Genomic DNA, 21,837 nt, shown 5'->3' with positions numbered 1-21,837 from the left:
TCCCTGTTCACAAGCTGTACTAATGGGCAGTATGTTATCCTCCAATGGCTCACTCAGTCTGTTTGACCAATCTAGGCTTTACCAAGATGCTGGTTCCTTCCTGGGAAGCCTAGTGTCCCCAACCCTAACCCTAATTTGAGTCTCAACCCTAATTTCCTGTTTAGACTGAAACATCGCCCCGTCCTCACGTTGTACTTATAGAGGGTCGGCCCCCCTTTCTGATGACCTGCTCAGTTCGTTTCACCAAGCTAGTCTTCCCTAAGAACCTGTTTCCCTCCTCGGAAGCCAAGTCTCCCCAACCCTAACCCTAACTTGGGGTTTTACCCAAATTTTCTAGAGGAACTTTAACATCCCCCAGTCCACGCAGTGTACTAAAAGACAGGAGGGAACACATCCTGTTGGGCCACTCAATCTGTTTCAACATGCTTGGCTTTACAGACGCCCTGGTTCCATCCTGGGAAGCCAAGTCTCACCAAACCTAACCCTAATTTGATTCTCAACCCTAATTTCCTCTTTGGACTGAAACATACCGCCGTCCACAGAGTGTACCAAATGTCAGTATGGAAGACATCTTGATGTCCCCCTCAGGCTGATTCACCAAGCTCGGGTTCACCAAGAACCCGTTTCTTACCTAGGAAGCCCAGTTACCCCAACCCTAACCCTAACTTGGGTTTTTACCCTACTTTATTTTGGGAATGAAACATCCCCTCGTCCACGCGGTGTACTAAAAGACAGGAGGCAACCCATCCTGCAGGCCCACTTATCCTATTTCTACATGCTTGGCTTTTCCGAGGCCCTGGTTCACTCCAGGGAAGCCAAGGCTCCCGAACCCTAACCCTAACTTGAGTCTTAACCCTAATTTACTTGTGCAACTGTCACAAACCCCCATCCACAGGTTGTACTAAAAGACGGCAGGCATACCGTTCCTTTGGCCCTCTCAGTCTGTTTCACCATGCTTGGCTTCAGCAACACCCTGTTTCCATTCTGGGAAGCCAAGTCTCCTGACCCCTAACCCTAAGTTGGGTCTTAACCCTAATTTCCTATTGGGACTGAAACTTGTCCCTGTCCACAAGATGTACTAACAGGCAGTTAGTTAACCACCAATGGCTCACTCAGTCTGTTTGACCAATCTAGGCTTTACCAAGATGCTGGTTCCTTCCTGGGAAGCCTAGTGTCCCCAACCCTAACCCTAATTTGAGTCTCAACCCTAATCTCCTGTTTAGATTGAAACATCGCCCCGTCCTCACGTTGTACTTATAGAGGGTCGGCACCCCTTTCTGATGACCTGCTCAGTTCGTTTCACCAAGCTAGTCTTCCCTAAGAACCTGGTTCCCTCCTCGGAAGCCAAGTCTCCCCAACCCTAACCCTAACTTGGGGTTTTACCCAAATTTTCTAGAGGAACTTTAACATCCCCCAGTCCACGCAGTGTACTAAAAGACAGGAGGGAACACATCCTGTTGGGCCACTCAATCTGTTTCAACATGCTTGGCTTTACAGATGCCCTGGTTCCATCCTGGGAAGCCAAGTCTCGCCAACCCTAACCCTAATTTGAGTCTCAACCCTAATTTCCTCTTTGGACTGAAACATACCGCCGTCCACAGAGTGTACCAAATGTCAGTATGGAAGACATCTTGATGTCCCCCTCAGGCAGATTCACCAAGCTAGGCTTCACCAAGAACCGGTTTCTTACCTAGGAAGCCCAGTTACCCCAACCCTAACCCTAACTTGGGTTTTTACCCTACTTTATTTTGGGAATGAAACATCCCCTCGTCCACGCGGTGTACTAAAAGACAGGAGGCAACCCATCCTGCAGGCCCACTTATCCTATTTCTACATGCTTGGCTTTTCCGAGGCCCTGGTTCACTGCAGGGAAGCCAAGTCTCCCGAACCCTAACCCTAACTTGAGTCTTAACCCTAATTTACTTGTGCAACTGTCACAAACCCCCATCCACAGGTTGTACTAAAAGACGGCAGGCATACCATTCCTTTGGCCCTCTCAGTCTGTTTCACCATGCTTGGCTTCAGCAACACCCTGTTTCCATTCTGGGAAGCCAAGTCTCCTGACCCCTAACCCTAAGTTGGGTCTTAACCCTAATTTCCTCTTGGGACTGAAACATGTCCCTGTCCACAAGCTGTACTAATGGGCAGTATGTTATCCTCCAATGGCTCACTCAGTCTGTTTGACCAATCTAGGCTTTACCAAGACGCTGGTTCCTTCCTGGGAAGCCTAGTGTCCCCAACCCTAACCCTAATTTGAGTCTCAACCCTAATTTCCTGTTTAGACTGAGACATCGCCCCGTCCTCACATTGTACTAAAAGACGGTCGGCACCCCTTTCTGATGACCTGCTCAGTTCGTTTCACCAAGCTAGTCTTCCCTAAGAACCTGGTTCCCTCCTCGGAAGCCAAGTCTCCCCAACCCTAACCCTAACTTGGGGTTTTACCCAAATTTTCTAGAGGAACTTTAACATCCCCCAGTCCACGCAGTGTACTAAAAGACAGGAGGGAACACATCCTGTTGGGCCACTCAATCTGTTTCAACATGCTTGGCTTTACAGATGCCCTGGTTCCATCCTGGGAAGCCAAGTCTCGCCAACCCTAACCCTAATTTGAGTCTCAACCCTAATTTCCTCTTTGGACTGAAACATACCGCCGTCCACAGAGTGTACCAAATGTCAGTATGGAAGACATCTTGATGTCCCCCTCAGGCTGATTCACCCAGCTAGGCTTCACCAAGAACCCGTTTCTTACCTAGGAAGCCCAGTTTCCCCAACCCTAACCCTAACTTGGGTTTTGACCCTACTTTATTTTGGGAATGAAACATCCCCTCGTCCACGCGGTGTACAAAAAGACAGGAGGCAACCCATCCTGCAGGCCCACTTATCCTATTTCTACATGCTTGGCTTTTCCGAGGCCCTGGTTCACTGCAGGGAAGCCAAGTCTCCCGAACCCTAACCCTAACTTGAGTCTTAACCCTAATTTACTTGTGCAACTGTCACAAACCCCCATCCACAGGTTGTACTAAAAGACGGCAGGCATACCATTCCTTTGGCCTCTCAGTCTGTTTCACCATGCTTGGCTTCAGCAACACCCTGTTTCCATTCTGGGAAGCCAAGTCTCCTGACCCCTAACCCTAAGTTGGGTCTTAACCCTAATTTCCTCTTGGGACTGAAACATGTCCCTGTCCACAAGCTGTACTCATGGGCAGTATGTTATCCTCCAATGGCTCACTCAGTCTGTTTGACCAATCTAGGCTTTACCAAGACGCTGGTTCCTTCCTGGGAAGCCTAGTGTCCCCAACCCTAACCCTAATTTGAGTCTCAACCCTTATTTCCTGTTTAGACTGAAACATCACCCCGTCCTCACATTGTACTAAAAGACGGTCGGCACCCCTTTCTGATGACCTGCTCAGTTCGTTTCACCAAGCTAGTCTTCCCTAAGAACCTGGTTCCCTCCTCGGAAGCCAAGTCTCCCCAACCCTAACCCTAACTTGGGGTTTTACCCAAATTTTCTAGAGGAACTTTAACATCCCCCAGTCCACGCAGTGTACTAAAAGACAGGAGGGAACACATCCTGTTGGGCCACTCAATCTGTTTCAACATGCTTGGCTTTACAGACGCCCTGGTTCCAACCTGGGAAGCCAAGTCTCGCCAAACCTAACCCTAATTTGATTCTCAACCCTAATTTCCTCTTTGGACTGAAACATACCACCGTCCACAGAGTGTACCAAATGTCAGTATGGAAGACATCTTGATGTCCCCCTCAGGCAGATTCACCAAGCTAGGCTTCACCAAGAACCGGTTTCTTACCTAGGAAGCCCAGTTACCCCAACCCTAACCCTAACTTGGGTTTTTACCCTACTTTATTTTGGGAATGAAACATCCCCTCGTCCACGCGGTGTACAAAAAGACAGGAGGCAACCCATCCTGCAGGCCCACTTATCCTATTTCTACATGCTTGGCTTTTCCGAGGCCCTGGTTCACTGCAGGGAAGCCAAGTCTCCCGAACCCTAACCCTAACTTGAGTCTTAACCCTAATTTACTTGTGCAACTGTCACAAACCCCCATCCACAGGTTGTACTAAAAGAGGGCAGGCATACCGTTCCTTTGGCCCTCTCAGTCTGTTTCACCATGCTTGGCTTCAGCAACACCCTGTTTCCATTCTGGGAAGCCAAGTCTCCTGACCCCTAACCCTAAGTTGGGTCTTAACCCTAATTTCCTATTGGGACTGAAACTTGTCCCTGTCCACAAGATGTACTAACAGGCAGTTAGTTAACCACCAATGGCTCACTCAGTCTGTTTGACCAATCTAGGCTTTACCAAGATGCTGGTTCCTTCCTGGGAAGCCTAGTGTCCCCAACCCTAACCCTAATTGGAGTCTCAACCCTAATTTCCTGTTTAGATTGAAACATCGCCCCGTCCTCACGTTGTACTTATAGAGGGTCGGCCCCCCTTTCTGATGACCTGCTCAGTTCGTTTCACCAAGCTAGTCTTCCCTAAGAACCTGGTTCCCTCCTCGGAAGCCAAGTCTCCCCAACCCTAACCCTAACTTGGGGTTTTACCCAAATTTTCTAGAGGAACTTTAACATCCCCCAGTCCACGCAGTGTACTAAAAGACAGGAGGGAACACATCCTGTTGGGCCACTCAATCTGTTTCAACATGCTTGGCTTTACAGACGCCCTGGTTCCATCCTGGGAAGCCAAGTCTCGCCAAACCTAACCCTAATTTGATTCTCAACCCTAATTTCCTCTTTGGACTGAAACATACCGCCGTCCACAGAGTGTACCAAATGTCAGTATGGAAGACATCTTGATGTCCCCCTCAGGCAGATTCACCAAGCTAGGCTTCACCAAGAACGCGTTTCTTACCTAGGAAGCCCAGTTACCCCAACCCTAACCCTAACTTGGGTTTTGACCCTACTTTATTTTGGGAATGAAACATCCCCTCGTCCACGCGGTGTACTAAAAGACAGGAGGCAACCCATCCTGCAGGCCCACTTATCCTATTTCTACATGCTTGGCTTTTCCGAGGCCCTGGTTCACTGCAGGGAAGCCAAGTCTCCCGAACCCTAACCCTAACTTGAGTCTTAACCCTAATTTACTTGTGCAACTGTCACAAACCCCCATCCACAGGTTGTACTAAAAGACGGCAGGCATACCATTCCTTTGGCCTTCTCAGTCTGTTTCACCATGCTTGGCTTCAGCAACACCCTGTTTCCATTCTGGGAAGCCAAGTCTCCTGACCCCTAACCCTAAGTTGGGTCTTAACCCTAATTTCCTCTTGGGACTGAAACATGTCCCTGTCCACAAGCTGTACTAATGGGCAGTATGTTATCCTCCAATGGCTCACTCAGTCTGTTTGACCAATCTAGGCTTTACCAAGACGCTGGTTCCTTCCTGGGAAGCCTAGTGTCCCCAACCCTAACCCTAATTTGAGTCTCAACCCTTATTTCCTGTTTAGACTGAAACATCACCCCGTCCTCACATTGTACTAAAAGACGGTCGGCACCCCTTTCTGATGACCTGCTCAGTTCGTTTCACCAAGCTAGTCTTCCCTAAGAACCTGGTTCCCTCCTCGGAAGCCAAGTCTCCCCAACCCTAACCCTAACTTGGGGTTTTACCCAAATTTTCTAGAGGAACTTTAACATCCCCCAGTCCACGCAGTGTACTAAAAGACAGGAGGGAACACATCCTGTTGGGCCACTCAATCTGTTTCAACATGCTTGGCTTTACAGATGCCCTGGTTCCATCCTGGGAAGCCAAGTCTCGCCAACCCTAACCCTAATTTGAGTCTCAACCCTCATTTCCTCTTTGGACTGAAACATACCGCCGTCCACAGAGTGTACCAAATGTCAGTATGGAATACATCTTGATGTCCCCCTCAGGCTGATTCACCAAGCTAGGCTTCACCAAGAACCCGTTTCTTACCTAGGAAGCCCAGTTTCCCCAAGCCTAACCCTAACTTGGGTTTTGACCCTACTTTATTTTGGGAATGAAACATCCCCTCGTCCACGCGGTGTACAAAAAGACAGGAGGCAACCCATCCTGCAGGCCCACTTATCCTATTTCTACATGCTTGGCTTTTCCGAGGCCCTGGTTCACTGCAGGGAAGCCAAGTCTCCCGAACCCTAACCCTAACTTGAGTCTTAACCCTAATTTACTTGTGCAACTGTCACAAACCCCCATCCACAGGTTGTACTAAAAGACGGCAGGCATACCATTCCTTTGGCCCTCTCAGTCTGTTTCACCATGCTTGGCTTCAGCAACACCCTGTTTCCATTCTGGGAAGCCAAGTCTCCTGACCCCTAACCCTAAGTTGGGTCTTAACCCTAATTTCCTCTTGGGACTGAAACATGTCCCTGTCCACAAGCTGTACTCATGGGCAGTATGTTATCCTCCAATGGCTCACTCAGTCTGTTTGACCAATCTAGGCTTTACCAAGATGCTGGTTCCTTCCTGGGAAGCCTAGTGTCCCCAACCCTAACCCTAATTTGCGTCTCAACCCTTATTTCCTGTTTAGACTGAAACATCACCCCGTCCTCACATTGTACTAAAAGATGGTCGGCACCCCTTTCTGATGACCTGCTCAGTTCGTTTCACCAAGCTAGTCTTCCCTAAGAACCTGGTTCCCTCCTCGGAAGCCAAGTCTCCCCAACCCTAACCCTAACTTGGGGTTTTACCCAAATTTTCTAGAGGAACTTTAACATCCCCCAGTCCACGCAGTGTACTAAAAGACAGGAGGGAACACATCCTGTTGGGCCACTCAATCTGTTTCAACATGCTTGGCTTTACAGAGGCCCTGGTTCCAACCTGGGAAGCCAAGTCTCGCCAAACCTAACCCTAATTTGATTCTCAACCCTAATTTCCTCTTTGGACTGAAACATACCGCCGTCCACAGAGTGTACCAAATGTCAGTATGGAAGACATCTTGATGTCCCCCTCAGGCAGATTCACCAAGCTAGGCTTCACCAAGAACCCGTTTCTTACCTAGGAAGCCCAGTTACCCCAACCCTAACCCTAACTTGGGTTTTTACCCTACTTTATTTTGGGAATGAAACATCCCCTCGTCCACGCGGTGTACAAAAAGACAGGAGGCAACCCATCCTGCAGGCCCACTTATCCTATTTCTACATGCTTGGCTTTTCCGAGGCCCTGGTTCACTGCAGAGAAGCCAAGTCTCCCGAACCCTAACCCTAACTTGAGTCTTAACCCTAATTTACTTGTGCAACTGTCACAAACCCCCATCCACAGGTTGTACTAAAAGAGGGAAGGCATACCGTTCCTTTGGCCCTCTCAGTCTGTTTCACCATGCTTGGCTTCAGCAACACCCTGTTTCCATTCTGGGAAGCCAAGTCTCCTGACCCCTAACCCTAAGTTGGGTCTTAACCCTAATTTCCTATTGGGACTGAAACTTGTCCCTGTCCACAATATGTACTAACAGGCAGTTAGTTAACCACCAATGGCTCACTCAGTCTGTTTGACCAATCTAGGCTTTACCAAGATGCTGGTTCCTTCCTGGGAAGCCTAGTGTCCCCAACCCTAACCCTAATTGGAGTCTCAACCCTAATTTCCTGTTTAGATTGAAACATCGCCCCGTCCTCACGTTGTACTTATAGAGGGTCGGCACCCCTTTCTGATGACCTGCTCAGTTCGTTTCACCAAGCTAGTCTTCCCTAAGAACCTGGTTCCCTCCTCGGAAGCCAAGTCTCCCCAACCCTAACCCTAACTTGGGGTTTTACCCAAATTTTCTAGAGGAACTTTAACATCCCCCAGTCCACGCAGTGTACTAAAAGACAGGAGGGAACACATCCTGTTGGGCCACTCAATCTGTTTCAACATGCTTGGCTTTACAGACGCCCTGGTTCCATCCTGGGAAGCCAAGTCTCGCCAAACCTAACCCTAATTTGAGTCTCAACCCTAATTTCCTCTTTGGACTGAAACATACCGCCGTCCACAGAGTGTACCAAATGTCAGTATGGAAGACATCTTGATGTCCCCCTCAGGCAGATTCACCAAGCTAGGCTTCACCAAGAACCCGTTTCTTACCTAGGAAGCCCAGTTACCCCAACCCTAACCCTAACTTGGGTTTTTACCCTACTTTATTTTGGGAATGAAACATCCCCTCGTCCACGCGGTGTACTAAAAGACAGGAGGCAACCCATCCTGCAGGCCCACTTATCCTATTTCTACATGCTTGGCTTTTCCGAGGCCCTGGTTCACTGCAGGGAAGCCAAGTCTCCCGAACCCTAACCCTAACTTGAGTCTTAACCCTAATTTACTTGTGCAACTGTCACAAACCCCCATCCACAGGTTGTACTAAAAGACGGCAGGCATACCATTCCTTTGGCCTTCTCAGTCTGTTTCACCATGCTTGGCTTCAGCAACACCCTGTTTCCATTCTGGGAAGCCAAGTCTCCTGACCCCTAACCCTAAGTTGGGTCTTAACCCTAATTTCCTCTTGGGACTGAAACATGTCCCTGTCCACAAGCTGTACTAATGGGCAGTATGTTATCCTCCAATGGCTCACTCAGTCTGTTTGACCAATCTAGGCTTTACCAAGATGCTGGTTCCTTCCTGGGAAGCCTAGTGTCCCCAACCCTAACCCTAATTTGAGTCTCAACCCTTATTTCCTGTTTAGACTGAAACATCACCCCGTCCTCACATTGTACTAAAAGACGGTCGGCACCCCTTTCTGATGACCTGCTCAGTTCGTTTCACCAAGCTAGTCTTCCCTAAGAACCTGGTTCCCTCCTCGGAAGCCAAGTCTCCCCAACCCTAACCCTAACTTGGGGTTTTACCCAAATTTTCTAGAGGAACTTTAACATCCCCCAGTCCACGCAGTGTACTAAAAGACAGGAGGGAACACATCCTGTTGGGCCACTCAATCTGTTTCAACATGCTTGGCTTTACAGATGCCCTGGTTCCATCCTGGGAAGCCAAGTCTCGCCAACCCTAACCCTAATTTGAGTCTCAACCCTAATTTCCTCTTTGGACTGAAACATACCGCCGTCCACAGAGTGTACCAAATGTCAGTATGGAAGACATCTTGATGTCCCCCTCAGGCTGATTCACCCAGCTAGGCTTCACCAAGAACCCGTTTCTTACCTAGGAAGCCCAGTTACCCCAACCCTAACCCTAACTTGGGTTTTGACCCTACTTTATTTTGGGAATGAAACATCCCCTCGTCCACGCGGTGTACAAAAAGACAGGAGGCAACCCATCCTGCAGGCCCACTTATCCTATTTCTACATGCTTGGCTTTTCCGAGGCCCTGGTTCACTGCAGGGAAGCCAAGTCTCCCGAACCCTAACCCTAACTTGAGTCTTAACCCTAATTTACTTGTGCAACTGTCACAAACCCCCATCCACAGGTTGTACTAAAAGAGGGCAGGCATACCGTTCCTATGGCCCTCTCAGTCTGTTTCACCATGCTTGGCTTCAGCAACACCCTGTTTCCATTCTGGGAAGCCAAGTCTCCTGACCCCTAACCCTAAGTTGGGTCTTAACCCTAATTTCCTATTGGGACTGAAACTTGTCCCTGTCCACAAGATGTACTAACAGGCAGTTAGTTAACCACCAATGGCTCACTCAGTCTGTTTGACCAATCTAGGCTTTACCAAGATGCTGGTTCCTTCCTGGGAAGCCTAGTGTCCCCAACCCTAACCCTAATTTGAGTCTCAACCCTAATTTCCTGTTTAGACTGAAACATCGCCCCGTCCTCACGTTGTACTTATAGAGGGTCGGCCCCCCTTTCTGATGACCTGATCAGTTCGTTTCACCAAGCTAGTCTTCCCTAAGAACCTGGTTCCCTCCTCGGAAGCCAAGTCTCCCCAACCCTAACCCTAACTTGGGTTTTTACCCAAATTTTCTAGAGGAACTTTAACATCCCCCAGTCCACGCAGTGTACTAAAAGACAGGAGGGAACACATCCTGTTGGGCCACTCAATCTCTTTCAACATGCTTGGCTTTACAGACGCCCTGGTTCCATCCTGGGAAGCCACGTCTCGCCAAACCTAACCCTAATTTGATTCTCAACCCTAATTTCCTCTTTGGACTGAAACATACCGCCGTCCACAGAGTGTACCAAATGTCAGTATGGAAGACATCTTGATGTCCCCCTCAGGCAGATTCACCAAGCTAGGCTTCACCAAGAACCCGTTTCTTACCTAGGAAGCCCAGTTACCCCAACCCTAACCCTAACTTGGGTTTTGACCCTACTTTATTTTGGGAATGAAACATCCCCTCGTCCACGCGGTGTACTAAAAGACAGGAGGCAACCCATCCTGCAGGCCCACTTATCCTATTTCTACATGCTTGGCTTTTCCGAGGCCCTGGTTCACTGCAGGGAAGCCAAGTCTCCCGAACCCTAACCCTAACTTGAGTCTTTACCCTAATTTACTTGTGCAACTGTCACAAACCCCCATCCACAGGTTGTACTAAAAGACGGCAGGCATACCGTTCCTTTGGCCCTCTCAGTCTGTTTCACCATGCTTGGCTTCAGTAACACCCTGTTTCCATTCTGGGAAGCCAAGTCTCCTGACCCCTAACCCTAAGTTGGGTCTTAACCCTAATTTCCTATTGGGACTGAAACTTGTCCCTGTCCACCAGATGTACTAACAGGCAGTTAGTTAACCACCAATGGCTCACTCAGTCTGTTTGACCAATCTAGGCTTTACCAAGATGCTGGTTCCTTCCTGGGAAGCCTAGTGTCCCCAACCCTAACCCTAATTTGAGTCTCAACCCTAATTTCCTGTATACATTGAAACATCGCCCCGTCCTCCCGTTGTACTTATTCAGGGTCGGCACCCCTTTCTGATGACCTGCTCAGTTCGTTTCACCAAGCTAGTCTTCCCTAAGAACCTGGTTCCCTCCTCGGAAGCCAAGTCTCCCCAACCCTAACCCTAACTTGGGGTTTTACCCAAATTTTCTAGAGGAACTTTAACATCCCCCAGTCCACGCAGTGTACTAAAAGACAGGAGGGAACACATCCTGTTGGGCCACTCAATCTGTTTCAACATGCTTGGCTTTACAGACGCCCTGGTTCCATCCTGGGAAGCCAAGTCTCGCCAACCCTAACCCTAATTTGAGTCTCAACCCTAATTTCCTCTTTGGACTGAAACATACCGCCGTCCACAGAGTGTACCAAATGTCAGTATGGAAGACATCTTGATGTCCCCCTCAGGCTGATTCACCCAGCTAGGCTTCACCAAGAACCCGTTTTTTACCTAGGAAGCCCAGTTTCCCCAACCCTAACCCTAACTTGGGTTTTGACCCTACTTTATTTTGGGAATGAAACATCCCCTCGTCCCCGCGGTGTACAAAAAGACAGGAGGCAACCCATCCTGCAGGCCCACTTATCCTATTTCTACATGCTTGGCTTTTCCGAGGCCCTGGTTCACTGCAGGGAAGCCAAGTCTCCCGAACCCTAACCCTAACTTGAGTCTTAACCCTAATTTACTTGTGCAACTGTCACAAACCCCCATCCACAGGTTGTACTAAAAGACGGCAGGCATACCATTCCTTTGGCCTTCTCAGTCTGTTTCACCATGCTTGGCTTCAGCAACACCCTGTTTCCATTCTGGGAAGCCAAGTCTCCTGACCCCTAACCCTAAGTTGGGTCTTAACCCTAATTTCCTCTTGGGACTGAAACATGTCCCTGTCCACAAGCTGTACTAATGGGCAGTATGTTATCCTCCAATGGCTCACTCAGTCTGTTTGACCAATCTAGGCTTTACCAAGATGCTGGTTCCTTCCTGGGAAGCCTAGTGTCCCCAACCCTAACCCTAATTTGAGTCTCAACCCTTATTTCCTGTTTAGACTGAAACATCACCCCGTCCTCACATTGTACTAAAAGACGGTCGGCACCCCTTTCTGATGACCTGCTCAGTTCGTTTCACCAAGCTAGTCTTCCCTAAGAACCTGGTTCCCTCCTCGGAAGCCAAGTCTCCCCAACCCTAACCCTAACTTGGGGTTTTACCCAAATTTTCTAGAGGAACTTTAACATCCCCCAGTCCACGCAGTGTACTAAAAGACAGGAGGGAACACATCCTGTTGGGCCACTCAATCTGTTTCAACATGCTTGGCTTTACAGATGCCCTGGTTCCATCCTGGGAAGCCAAGTCTCGCCAACCCTAACCCTAATTTGAGTCTCAACCCTAATTTCCTCTTTGGACTGAAACATACCGCCGTCCACAGAGTGTACCAAATGTCAGTATGGAAGACATCTTGATGTCCCCCTCAGGCTGATTCACCCAGCTAGGCTTCACCAAGAACCCGTTTCTTACCTAGGAAGCCCAGTTACCCCAACCCTAACCCTAACTTGGGTTTTGACCCTACTTTATTTTGGGAATGAAACATCCCCTCGTCCACGCGGTGTACAAAAAGACAGGAGGCAACCCATCCTGCAGGCCCACTTATCCTATTTCTACATGCTTGGCTTTTCCGAGGCCCTGGTTCACTGCAGGGAAGCCAAGTCTCCCGAACCCTAACCCTAACTTGAGTCTTAACCCTAATTTACTTGTGCAACTGTCACAAACCCCCATCCACAGGTTGTACTAAAAGACGGCAGGCATACCGTTCCTATGGCCCTCTCAGTCTGTTTCACCATGCTTGGCTTCAGCAACACCCTGTTTCCATTCTGGGAAGCCAAGTCTCCTGACCCCTAACCCTAAGTTGGGTCTTAACCCTAATTTCCTATTGGGACTGAAACTTGTCCCTGTCCACAAGATGTACTAACAGGCAGTTAGTTAACCACCAATGGCTCACTCAGTCTGTTTGACCAATCTAGGCTTTACCAAGATGCTGGTTCCTTCCTGGGAAGCCTAGTGTCCCCAACCCTAACCCTAATTTGAGTCTCAACCCTAATTTCCTGTTTAGACTGAAACATCGCCCCGTCCTCACGTTGTACTTATAGAGGGTCGGCCCCCCTTTCTGATGACCTGATCAGTTCGTTTCACCAAGCTAGTCTTCCCTAAGAACCTGGTTCCCTCCTCGGAAGCCAAGTCTCCCCAACCCTAACCCTAACTTGGGTTTTTACCCAAATTTTCTAGAGGAACTTTAACATCCCCCAGTCCACGCAGTGTACTAAAAGACAGGAGGGAACACATCCTGTTGGGCCACTCAATCTCTTTCAACATGCTTGGCTTTACAGACGCCCTGGTTCCATCCTGGGAAGCCACGTCTCGCCAAACCTAACCCTAATTTGATTCTCAACCCTAATTTCCTCTTTGGACTGAAACATACCGCCGTCCACAGAGTGTACCAAATGTCAGTATGGAAGACATCTTGATGTCCCCCTCAGGCAGATTCACCAAGCTAGGCTTCACCAAGAACCCGTTTCTTACCTAGGAAGCCCAGTTACCCCAACCCTAACCCTAACTTGGGTTTTGACCCTACTTTATTTTGGGAATGAAACATCCCCTCGTCCACGCGGTGTACTAAAAGACAGGAGGCAACCCATCCTGCAGGCCCACTTATCCTATTTCTACATGCTTGGCTTTTCCGAGGCCCTGGTTCACTGCAGGGAAGCCAAGTCTCCCGAACCCTAACCCTAACTTGAGTCTTTACCCTAATTTACTTGTGCAACTGTCACAAACCCCCATCCACAGGTTGTACTAAAAGACGGCAGGCATACCGTTCCTTTGGCCCTCTCAGTCTGTTTCACCATGCTTGGCTTCAGTAACACCCTGTTTCCATTCTGGGAAGCCAAGTCTCCTGACCCCTAACCCTAAGTTGGGTCTTAACCCTAATTTCCTATTGGGACTGAAACTTTTCCCTGTCCACCAGATGTACTAACAGGCAGTTAGTTAACCACCAATGGCTCACTCAGTCTGTTTGACCAATCTAGGCTTTACCAAGATGCTGGTTCCTTCCTGGGAAGCCTAGTGTCCCCAACCCTAACCCTAATTTGAGTCTCAACCCTAATTTCCTGTATACATTGAAACATCGCCCCGTCCTCCCGTTGTACTTATTCAGGGTCGGCACCCCTTTCTGATGACCTGCTCAGTTCGTTTCACCAAGCTAGTCTTCCCTAAGAACCTGGTTCCCTCCTCGGAAGCCAAGTCTCCCCAACCCTAACCCTAACTTGGGGTTTTACCCAAATTTTCTAGAGGAACTTTAACATCCCCCAGTCCACGCAGTGTACTAAAAGACAGGAGGGAACACATCCTGTTGGGCCACTCAATCTGTTTCAACATGCTTGGCTTTACAGACGCCCTGGTTCCATCCTGGGAAGCCAAGTCTCGCCAACCCTAACCCTAATTTGAGTCTCAACCCTAATTTCCTCTTTGGACTGAAACATACCGCCGTCCACAGAGTGTACCAAATGTCAGTATGGAAGACATCTTGATGTCCCCCTCAGGCTGATTCACCCAGCTAGGCTTCACCAAGAACCCGTTTTTTACCTAGGAAGCCCAGTTTCCCCAACCCTAACCCTAACTTGGGTTTTGACCCTACTTTATTTTGGGAATGAAACATCCCCTCGTCCCCGCGGTGTACAAAAAGACAGGAGGCAACCCATCCTGCAGGCCCACTTATCCTATTTCTACATGCTTGGCTTTTCCGAGGCCCTGGTTCACTGCAGGGAAGCCAAGTCTCCCGAACCCTAACCCTAACTTGAGTCTTAACCCTAATTTACTTGTGCAACTGTCACAAACCCCCATCCACAGGTTGTACTAAAAGACGGCAGGCATACCATTCCTTTGGCCCTCTCAGTCTGTTTCACCATGCTTGGCTTCAGCAACACCCTGTTTCCATTCTGGGAAGCCAAGTCTCCTGACCCCTAACCCTAAGTTGGGTCTTAACCCTAATTTCCTATTGGGACTGAAACTTGTCCCTGTCCACAATATGTACTAACAGGCAGTTAGTTAACCACCAATGGCTCACTCAGTCTGTTTGACCAATCTAGGCTTTACCAAGATGCTGGTTCCTTCCTGGGAAGCCTAGTGTCCCCAACCCTAACCCTAATTGGAGTCTCAACCCTAATTTCCTGTTTAGATTGAAACATCGCCCCGTCCTCACGTTGTACTTATAGAGGGTCGGCACCCCTTTCTGATGACCTGCTCAGTTCGTTTCACCAAGCTAGTCTTCCCTAAGAACCTGGTTCCCTCCTCGGAAGCCAAGTCTCCCCAACCCTAACCCTAACTTGGGGTTTTACCCAAATTTTCTAGAGGAACTTTAACATCCCCCAGTCCACGCAGTGTACTAAAAGACAGGAGGGAACACATCCTGTTGGGCCACTCAATCTGTTTCAACATGCTTGGCTTTACAGACGCCCTGGTTCCATCCTGGGAAGCCAAGTCTCGCCAAACCTAACCCTAATTTGAGTCTCAACCCTAATTTCCTCTTTGGACTGAAACATACCGCCGTCCACAGAGTGTACCAAATGTCAGTATGGAAGACATCTTGATGTCCCCCTCAGGCAGATTCACCAAGCTAGGCTTCACCAAGAACCCGTTTCTTACCTAGGAAGCCCAGTTACCCCAACCCTAACCCTAACTTGGGTTTTTACCCTACTTTATTTTGGGAATGAAACATCCCCTCGTCCACGCGGTGTACTAAAAGACAGGAGGCAACCCATCCTGCAGGCCCACTTATCCTATTTCTACATGCTTGGCTTTTCCGAGGCCCTGGTTCACTGCAGGGAAGCCAAGTCTCCCGAACCCTAACCCTAACTTGAGTCTTAACCCTAATTTACTTGTGCAACTGTCACAAACCCCCATCCACAGGTTGTACTAAAAGACGGCAGGCATACCATTCCTTTGGCCTTCTCAGTCTGTTTCACCATGCTTGGCTTCAGCAACACCCTGTTTCCATTCTGGGAAGCCAAGTCTCCTGACCCCTAACCCTAAGTTGGGTCTTAACCCTAATTTCCTCTTGGGACTGAAACATGTCCCTGTCCACAAGCTGTACTAATGGGCAGTATGTTATCCTCCAATGGCTCACTCAGTCTGTTTGACCAATCTAGGCTTTACCAAGATGCTGGTTCCTTCCTGGGAAGCCTAGTGTCCCCAACCCTAACCCTAATTTGAGTCTCAACCCTTATTTCCTGTTTAGACTGAAACATCACCCCGTCCTCACATTGTACTAAAAGACGGTCGGCACCCCTTTCTGATGACCTGCTCAGTTCGTTTCACCAAGCTAGTCTTCCCTAAGAACCTGGTTCCCTCCTCGGAAGCCAAGTCTCCCCAACCCTAACCCTAACTTGGGGTTTTACCCAAATTTTCTAGAGGAACTTTAACATCCCCCAGTCCACGCAGTGTACTAAAAGACAGGAGGGAACACATCCTGTTGGGCCACTCAATCTGTTTCAACATGCTTGGCTTTACAGATGCCCTGGTTCCATCCTGGGAAGCCAAGTCTCGCCAACCCTAACCCTAATTTGAGTCTCAACCCTAATTTCCTCTTTGGACTGAAACATACCGCCGTCCACAGAGTGTACCAAATGTCAGTATGGAAGACATCTTGATGTCCCCCTCAGGCTGATTCACCCAGCTAGGCTTCACCAAGAACCCGTTTCTTACCTAGGAAGCCCAGTTACCCCAACCCTAACCCTAACTTGGGTTTTGACCCTACTTTATTTTGGGAATGAAACATCCCCTCGTCCACGCGGTGTACAAAAAGACAGGAGGCAACCCATCCTGCAGGCCCACTTATCCTATTTCTACATGCTTGGCTTTTCCGAGGCCCTGGTTCACTCCAGGGAAGCCAAGTCTCCCGAACCCTAACCCTAACTTGAGTCTTAACCCTAATTTACTTGTGCAACTGTCACAAACCCCCATCCACAGGTTGTACTAAAAGAGGGCAGGCATACCGTTCCTATGGCCCTCTCAGTCTGTTTCACCATGCTTGGCTTCAGCAACACCCTGTTTCCATTCTGGGAAGCCAAGTCTCCTGACCCCTAACCCTAAGTTGGGTCTTAACCCTAATTTCCTATTGGGACTGAAACTTGTCCCTGTCCACAAGATGTACTAACAGGCAGTTAGTTAACCACCAATGGCTCACTCAGTCTGTTTGACCAATCTAGGCTTTACCAAGATGCTGGTTCCTTCCTGGGAAGCCTAGTGTCCCCAACCCTAACCCTAATTTGAGTCTCAACCCTAATTTCCTGTTTAGACTGAAACATCGCCCCGTCCTCACGTTGTACTTATAGAGGGTCGGCCCCCCTTTCTGATGACCTGATCAGTTCGTTTCACCAAGCTAGTCTTCCCTAAGAACCTGGTTCCCTCCTCGGAAGCCAAGTCTCCCCAACCCTAACCCTAACTTGGGTTTTTACCCAAATTTTCTAGAGGAACTTTAACATCCCCCAGTCCACGCAGTGTACTAAAAGACAGGAGGGAACACATCCTGTTGGGCCACTCAATCTCTTTCAACATGCTTGGCTTTACAGACGCCCTGGTTCCATCCTGGGAAGCCACGTCTCGCCAAACCTAACCCTAATTTGATTCTCAACCCTAATTTCCTCTTTGGACTGAAACATACCGCCGTCCACAGAGTGTACCAAATGTCAGTATGGAAGACATCTTGATGTCCCCCTCAGGCAGATTCACCAAGCTAGGCTTCACCAAGAACCCGTTTCTTACCTAGGAAGCCCAGTTACCCCAACCCTAACCCTAACTTGGGTTTTGACCCTACTTTATTTTGGGAATGAAACATCCCCTCGTCCACGCGGTGTACTAAAAGACAGGAGGCAACCCATCCTGCAGGCCCACTTATCCTATTTCTACATGCTTGGCTTTTCCGAGGCCCTGGTTCACTGCAGGGAAGCCAAGTCTCCCGAACCCTAACCCTAACTTGAGTCTTTACCCTAATTTACTTGTGCAACTGTCACAAACCCCCATCCACAGGTTGTACTAAAAGACGGCAGGCATACCGTTCCTTTGGCCCTCTCAGTCTGTTTCACCATGCTTGGCTTCAGTAACACCCTGTTTCCATTCTGGGAAGCCAAGTCTCCTGACCCCTAACCCTAAGTTGGGTCTTAACCCTAATTTCCTATTGGGACTGAAACTTGTCCCTGTCCACCAGATGTACTAACAGGCAGTTAGTTAACCACCAATGGCTCACTCAGTCTGTTTGACCAATCTAGGCTTTACCAAGATGCTGGTTCCTTCCTGGGAAGCCTAGTGTCCCCAACCCTAACCCTAATTTGAGTCTCAACCCTAATTTCCTGTATACATTGAAACATCGCCCCGTCCTCCCGTTGTACTTATTCAGGGTCGGCACCCCTTTCTGATGACCTGCTCAGTTCGTTTCACCAAGCTAGTCTTCCCTAAGAACCTGGTTCCCTCCTCGGAAGCCAAGTCTCCCCAACCCTAACCCTAACTTGGGGTTTTACCCAAATTTTCTAGAGGAACTTTAACATCCCCCAGTCCACGCAGTGTACTAAAAGACAGAAGGGAACACATCCTGTTGGGCCACTCAATCTGTTTCAACATGCTTGGCTTTACAGACGCCCTGGTTCCATCCTGGGAAGCCAAGTCTCGCCAACCCTAACCCTAATTTGAGTCTCAACCCTAATTTCCTCTTTGGACTGAAACATACCGCCGTCCACAGAGTGTACCAAATGTCAGTATGGAAGACATCTTGATGTCCCCCTCAGGCAGATTCACCAAGCTAGGCTTCACCAAGAACGCGTTTCTTACCTAGGAAGCCCAGTTACCCCAACCCTAACCCTAACTTGGGTTTTGACCCTACTTTATTTTGGGAATGAAACATCCCCTCGTCCACGCGGTGTACTAAAAGACAGGAGGCAACCCATCCTGCAGGCCCACTTATCCTATTTCTACATGCTTGGCTTTTCCGAGGCCCTGGTTCACTGCAGGGAAGCCAAGTCTCCCGAACCCTAACCCTAACTTGAGTCTTAACCCTAATTTACTTGTGCAACTGTCACAAACCCCCATCCACAGGTTGTACTAAAAGACGGCAGGCATACCATTCCTTTGGCCTTCTCAGTCTGTTTCACCATGCTTGGCTTCAGCAACACCCTGTTTCCATTCTGGGAAGCCAAGTCTCCTGACCCCTAACCCTAAGTTGGGTCTTAACCCTAATTTCCTCTTGGGACTGAAACATGTCCCTGTCCACAAGCTGTACTAATGGGCAGTATGTTATCCTCCAATGGCTCACTCAGTCTGTTTGACCAATCTAGGCTTTACCAAGACGCTGGTTCCTTCCTGGGAAGCCTAGTGTCCCCAACCCTAACCCTAATTTGAGTCTCAACCCTTATTTCCTGTTTAGACTGAAACATCACCCCGTCCTCACATTGTACTAAAAGACGGTCGGCACCCCTTTCTGATGACCTGCTCAGTTCGTTTCACCAAGCTAGTCTTCCCTAAGAACCTGGTTCCCTCCTCGGAAGCCAAGTCTCCCCAACCCTAACCCTAACTTGGGGTTTTACCCAAATTTTCTAGAGGAACTTTAACATCCCCCAGTCCACGCAGTGTACTAAAAGACAGGAGGGAACACATCCTGTTGGGCCACTCAATCTGTTTCAACATGCTTGGCTTTACAGATGCCCTGGTTCCATCCTGGGAAGCCAAGTCTCGCCAACCCTAACCCTAATTTGAGTCTCAACCCTCATTTCCTCTTTGGACTGAAACATACCGCCGTCCACAGAGTGTACCAAATGTCAGTATGGAATACATCTTGATGTCCCCCTCAGGCTGATTCACCAAGCTAGGCTTCACCAAGAACCCGTTTCTTACCTAGGAAGCCCAGTTTCCCCAAGCCTAACCCTAACTTGGGTTTTGACCCTACTTTATTTTGGGAATGAAACATCCCCTCGTCCACGCGGTGTACAAAAAGACAGGAGGCAACCCATCCTGCAGGCCCACTTATCCTATTTCTACATGCTTGGCTTTTCCGAGGCCCTGGTTCACTGCAGGGAAGCCAAGTCTCCCGAACCCTAACCCTAACTTGAGTCTTAACCCTAATTTACTTGTGCAACTGTCACAAACCCCCATCCACAGGTTGTACTAAAAGACGGCAGGCATACCATTCCTTTGGCCCTCTCAGTCTGTTTCACCATGCTTGGCTTCAGCAACACCCTGTTTCCATTCTGGGAAGCCAAGTCTCCTGACCCCTAACCCTAAGTTGGGTCTTAACCCTAATTTCCTCTTGGGACTGAAACATGTCCCTGTCCACAAGCTGTACTCATGGGCAGTATGTTATCCTCCAATGGCTCACTCAGTCTGTTTGACCAATCTAGGCTTTACCAAGATGCTGGTTCCTTCCTGGGAAGCCTAGTGTCCCCAACCCTAACCCTAATTTGCGTCTCAACCCTTATTTCCTGTTTAGACTGAAACATCACCCCGTCCTCACATTGTACTAAAAGATGGTCGGCACCCCTTTCTGATGACCTGCTCAGTTCGTTTCACCAAGCTAGTCTTCCCTAAGAACCTGGTTCCCTCCTCGGAAGCCAAGTCTCCCCAACCCTAACCCTAACTTGGGGTTTTACCCAAATTTTCTAGAGGAACTTTAACATCCCCCAGTCCACGCAGTGTACTAAAAGACAGGAGGGAACACATCCTGTTGGGCCACTCAATCTGTTTCAACATGCTTGGCTTTACAGAGGCCCTGGTTCCAACCTGGGAAGCCAAGTCTCGCCAAACCTAACCCTAATTTGATTCTCAACCCTAATTTCCTCTTTGGACTGAAACATACCGCCGTCCACAGAGTGTACCAAATGTCAGTATGGAAGACATCTTGATGTCCCCCTCAGGCAGATTCACCAAGCTAGGCTTCACCAAGAACCCGTTTCTTACCTAGGAAGCCCAGTTACCCCAACCCTAACCCTAACTTGGGTTTTTACCCTACTTTATTTTGGGAATGAAACATCCCCTCGTCCACGCGGTGTACAAAAAGACAGGAGGCAACCCATCCTGCAGGCCCACTTATCCTATTTCTACATGCTTGGCTTTTCCGAGGCCCTGGTTCACTGCAGAGAAGCCAAGTCTCCCGAACCCTAACCCTAACTTGAGTCTTAACCCTAATTTACTTGTGCAACTGTCACAAACCCCCATCCACAGGTTGTACTAAAAGAGGGAAGGCATACCGTTCCTTTGGCCCTCTCAGTCTGTTTCACCATGCTTGGCTTCAGCAACACCCTGTTTCCATTCTGGGAAGCCAAGTCTCCTGACCCCTAACCCTAAGTTGGGTCTTAACCCTAATTTCCTATTGGGACTGAAACTTGTCCCTGTCCACAATATGTACTAACAGGCAGTTAGTTAACCACCAATGGCTCACTCAGTCTGTTTGACCAATCTAGGCTTTACCAAGATGCTGGTTCCTTCCTGGGAAGCCTAGTGTCCCCAACCCTAACCCTAATTGGAGTCTCAACCCTAATTTCCTGTTTAGATTGAAACATCGCCCCGTCCTCACGTTGTACTTATAGAGGGTCGGCACCCCTTTCTGATGACCTGCTCAGTTCGTTTCACCAAGCTAGTCTTCCCTAAGAACCTGGTTCCCTCCTCGGAAGCCAAGTCTCCCCAACCCTAACCCTAACTTGGGGTTTTACCCAAATTTTCTAGAGGAACTTTAACATCCCCCAGTCCACGCAGTGTACTAAAAGACAGGAGGGAACACATCCTGTTGGGCCACTCAATCTGTTTCAACATGCTTGGCTTTACAGACGCCCTGGTTCCATCCTGGGAAGCCAAGTCTCGCCAAACCTAACCCTAATTTGAGTCTCAACCCTAATTTCCTCTTTGGACTGAAACATACCGCCGTCCACAGAGTGTACCAAATGTCAGTATGGAAGACATCTTGATGTCCCCCTCAGGCAGATTCACCAAGCTAGGCTTCACCAAGAACCCGTTTCTTACCTAGGAAGCCCAGTTACCCCAACCCTA

Source organism: Heloderma suspectum, chromosome 1, assembly GCF_057233095.1.
Source record: "Heloderma suspectum isolate Gila_16-S chromosome 1, 16-S_ref, whole genome shotgun sequence".
NCBI classification, from domain to species: Eukaryota; Metazoa; Chordata; class Lepidosauria; order Squamata; family Helodermatidae; genus Heloderma; species Heloderma suspectum.
Note: the sequence above shows the minus strand (reverse complement) of the source record.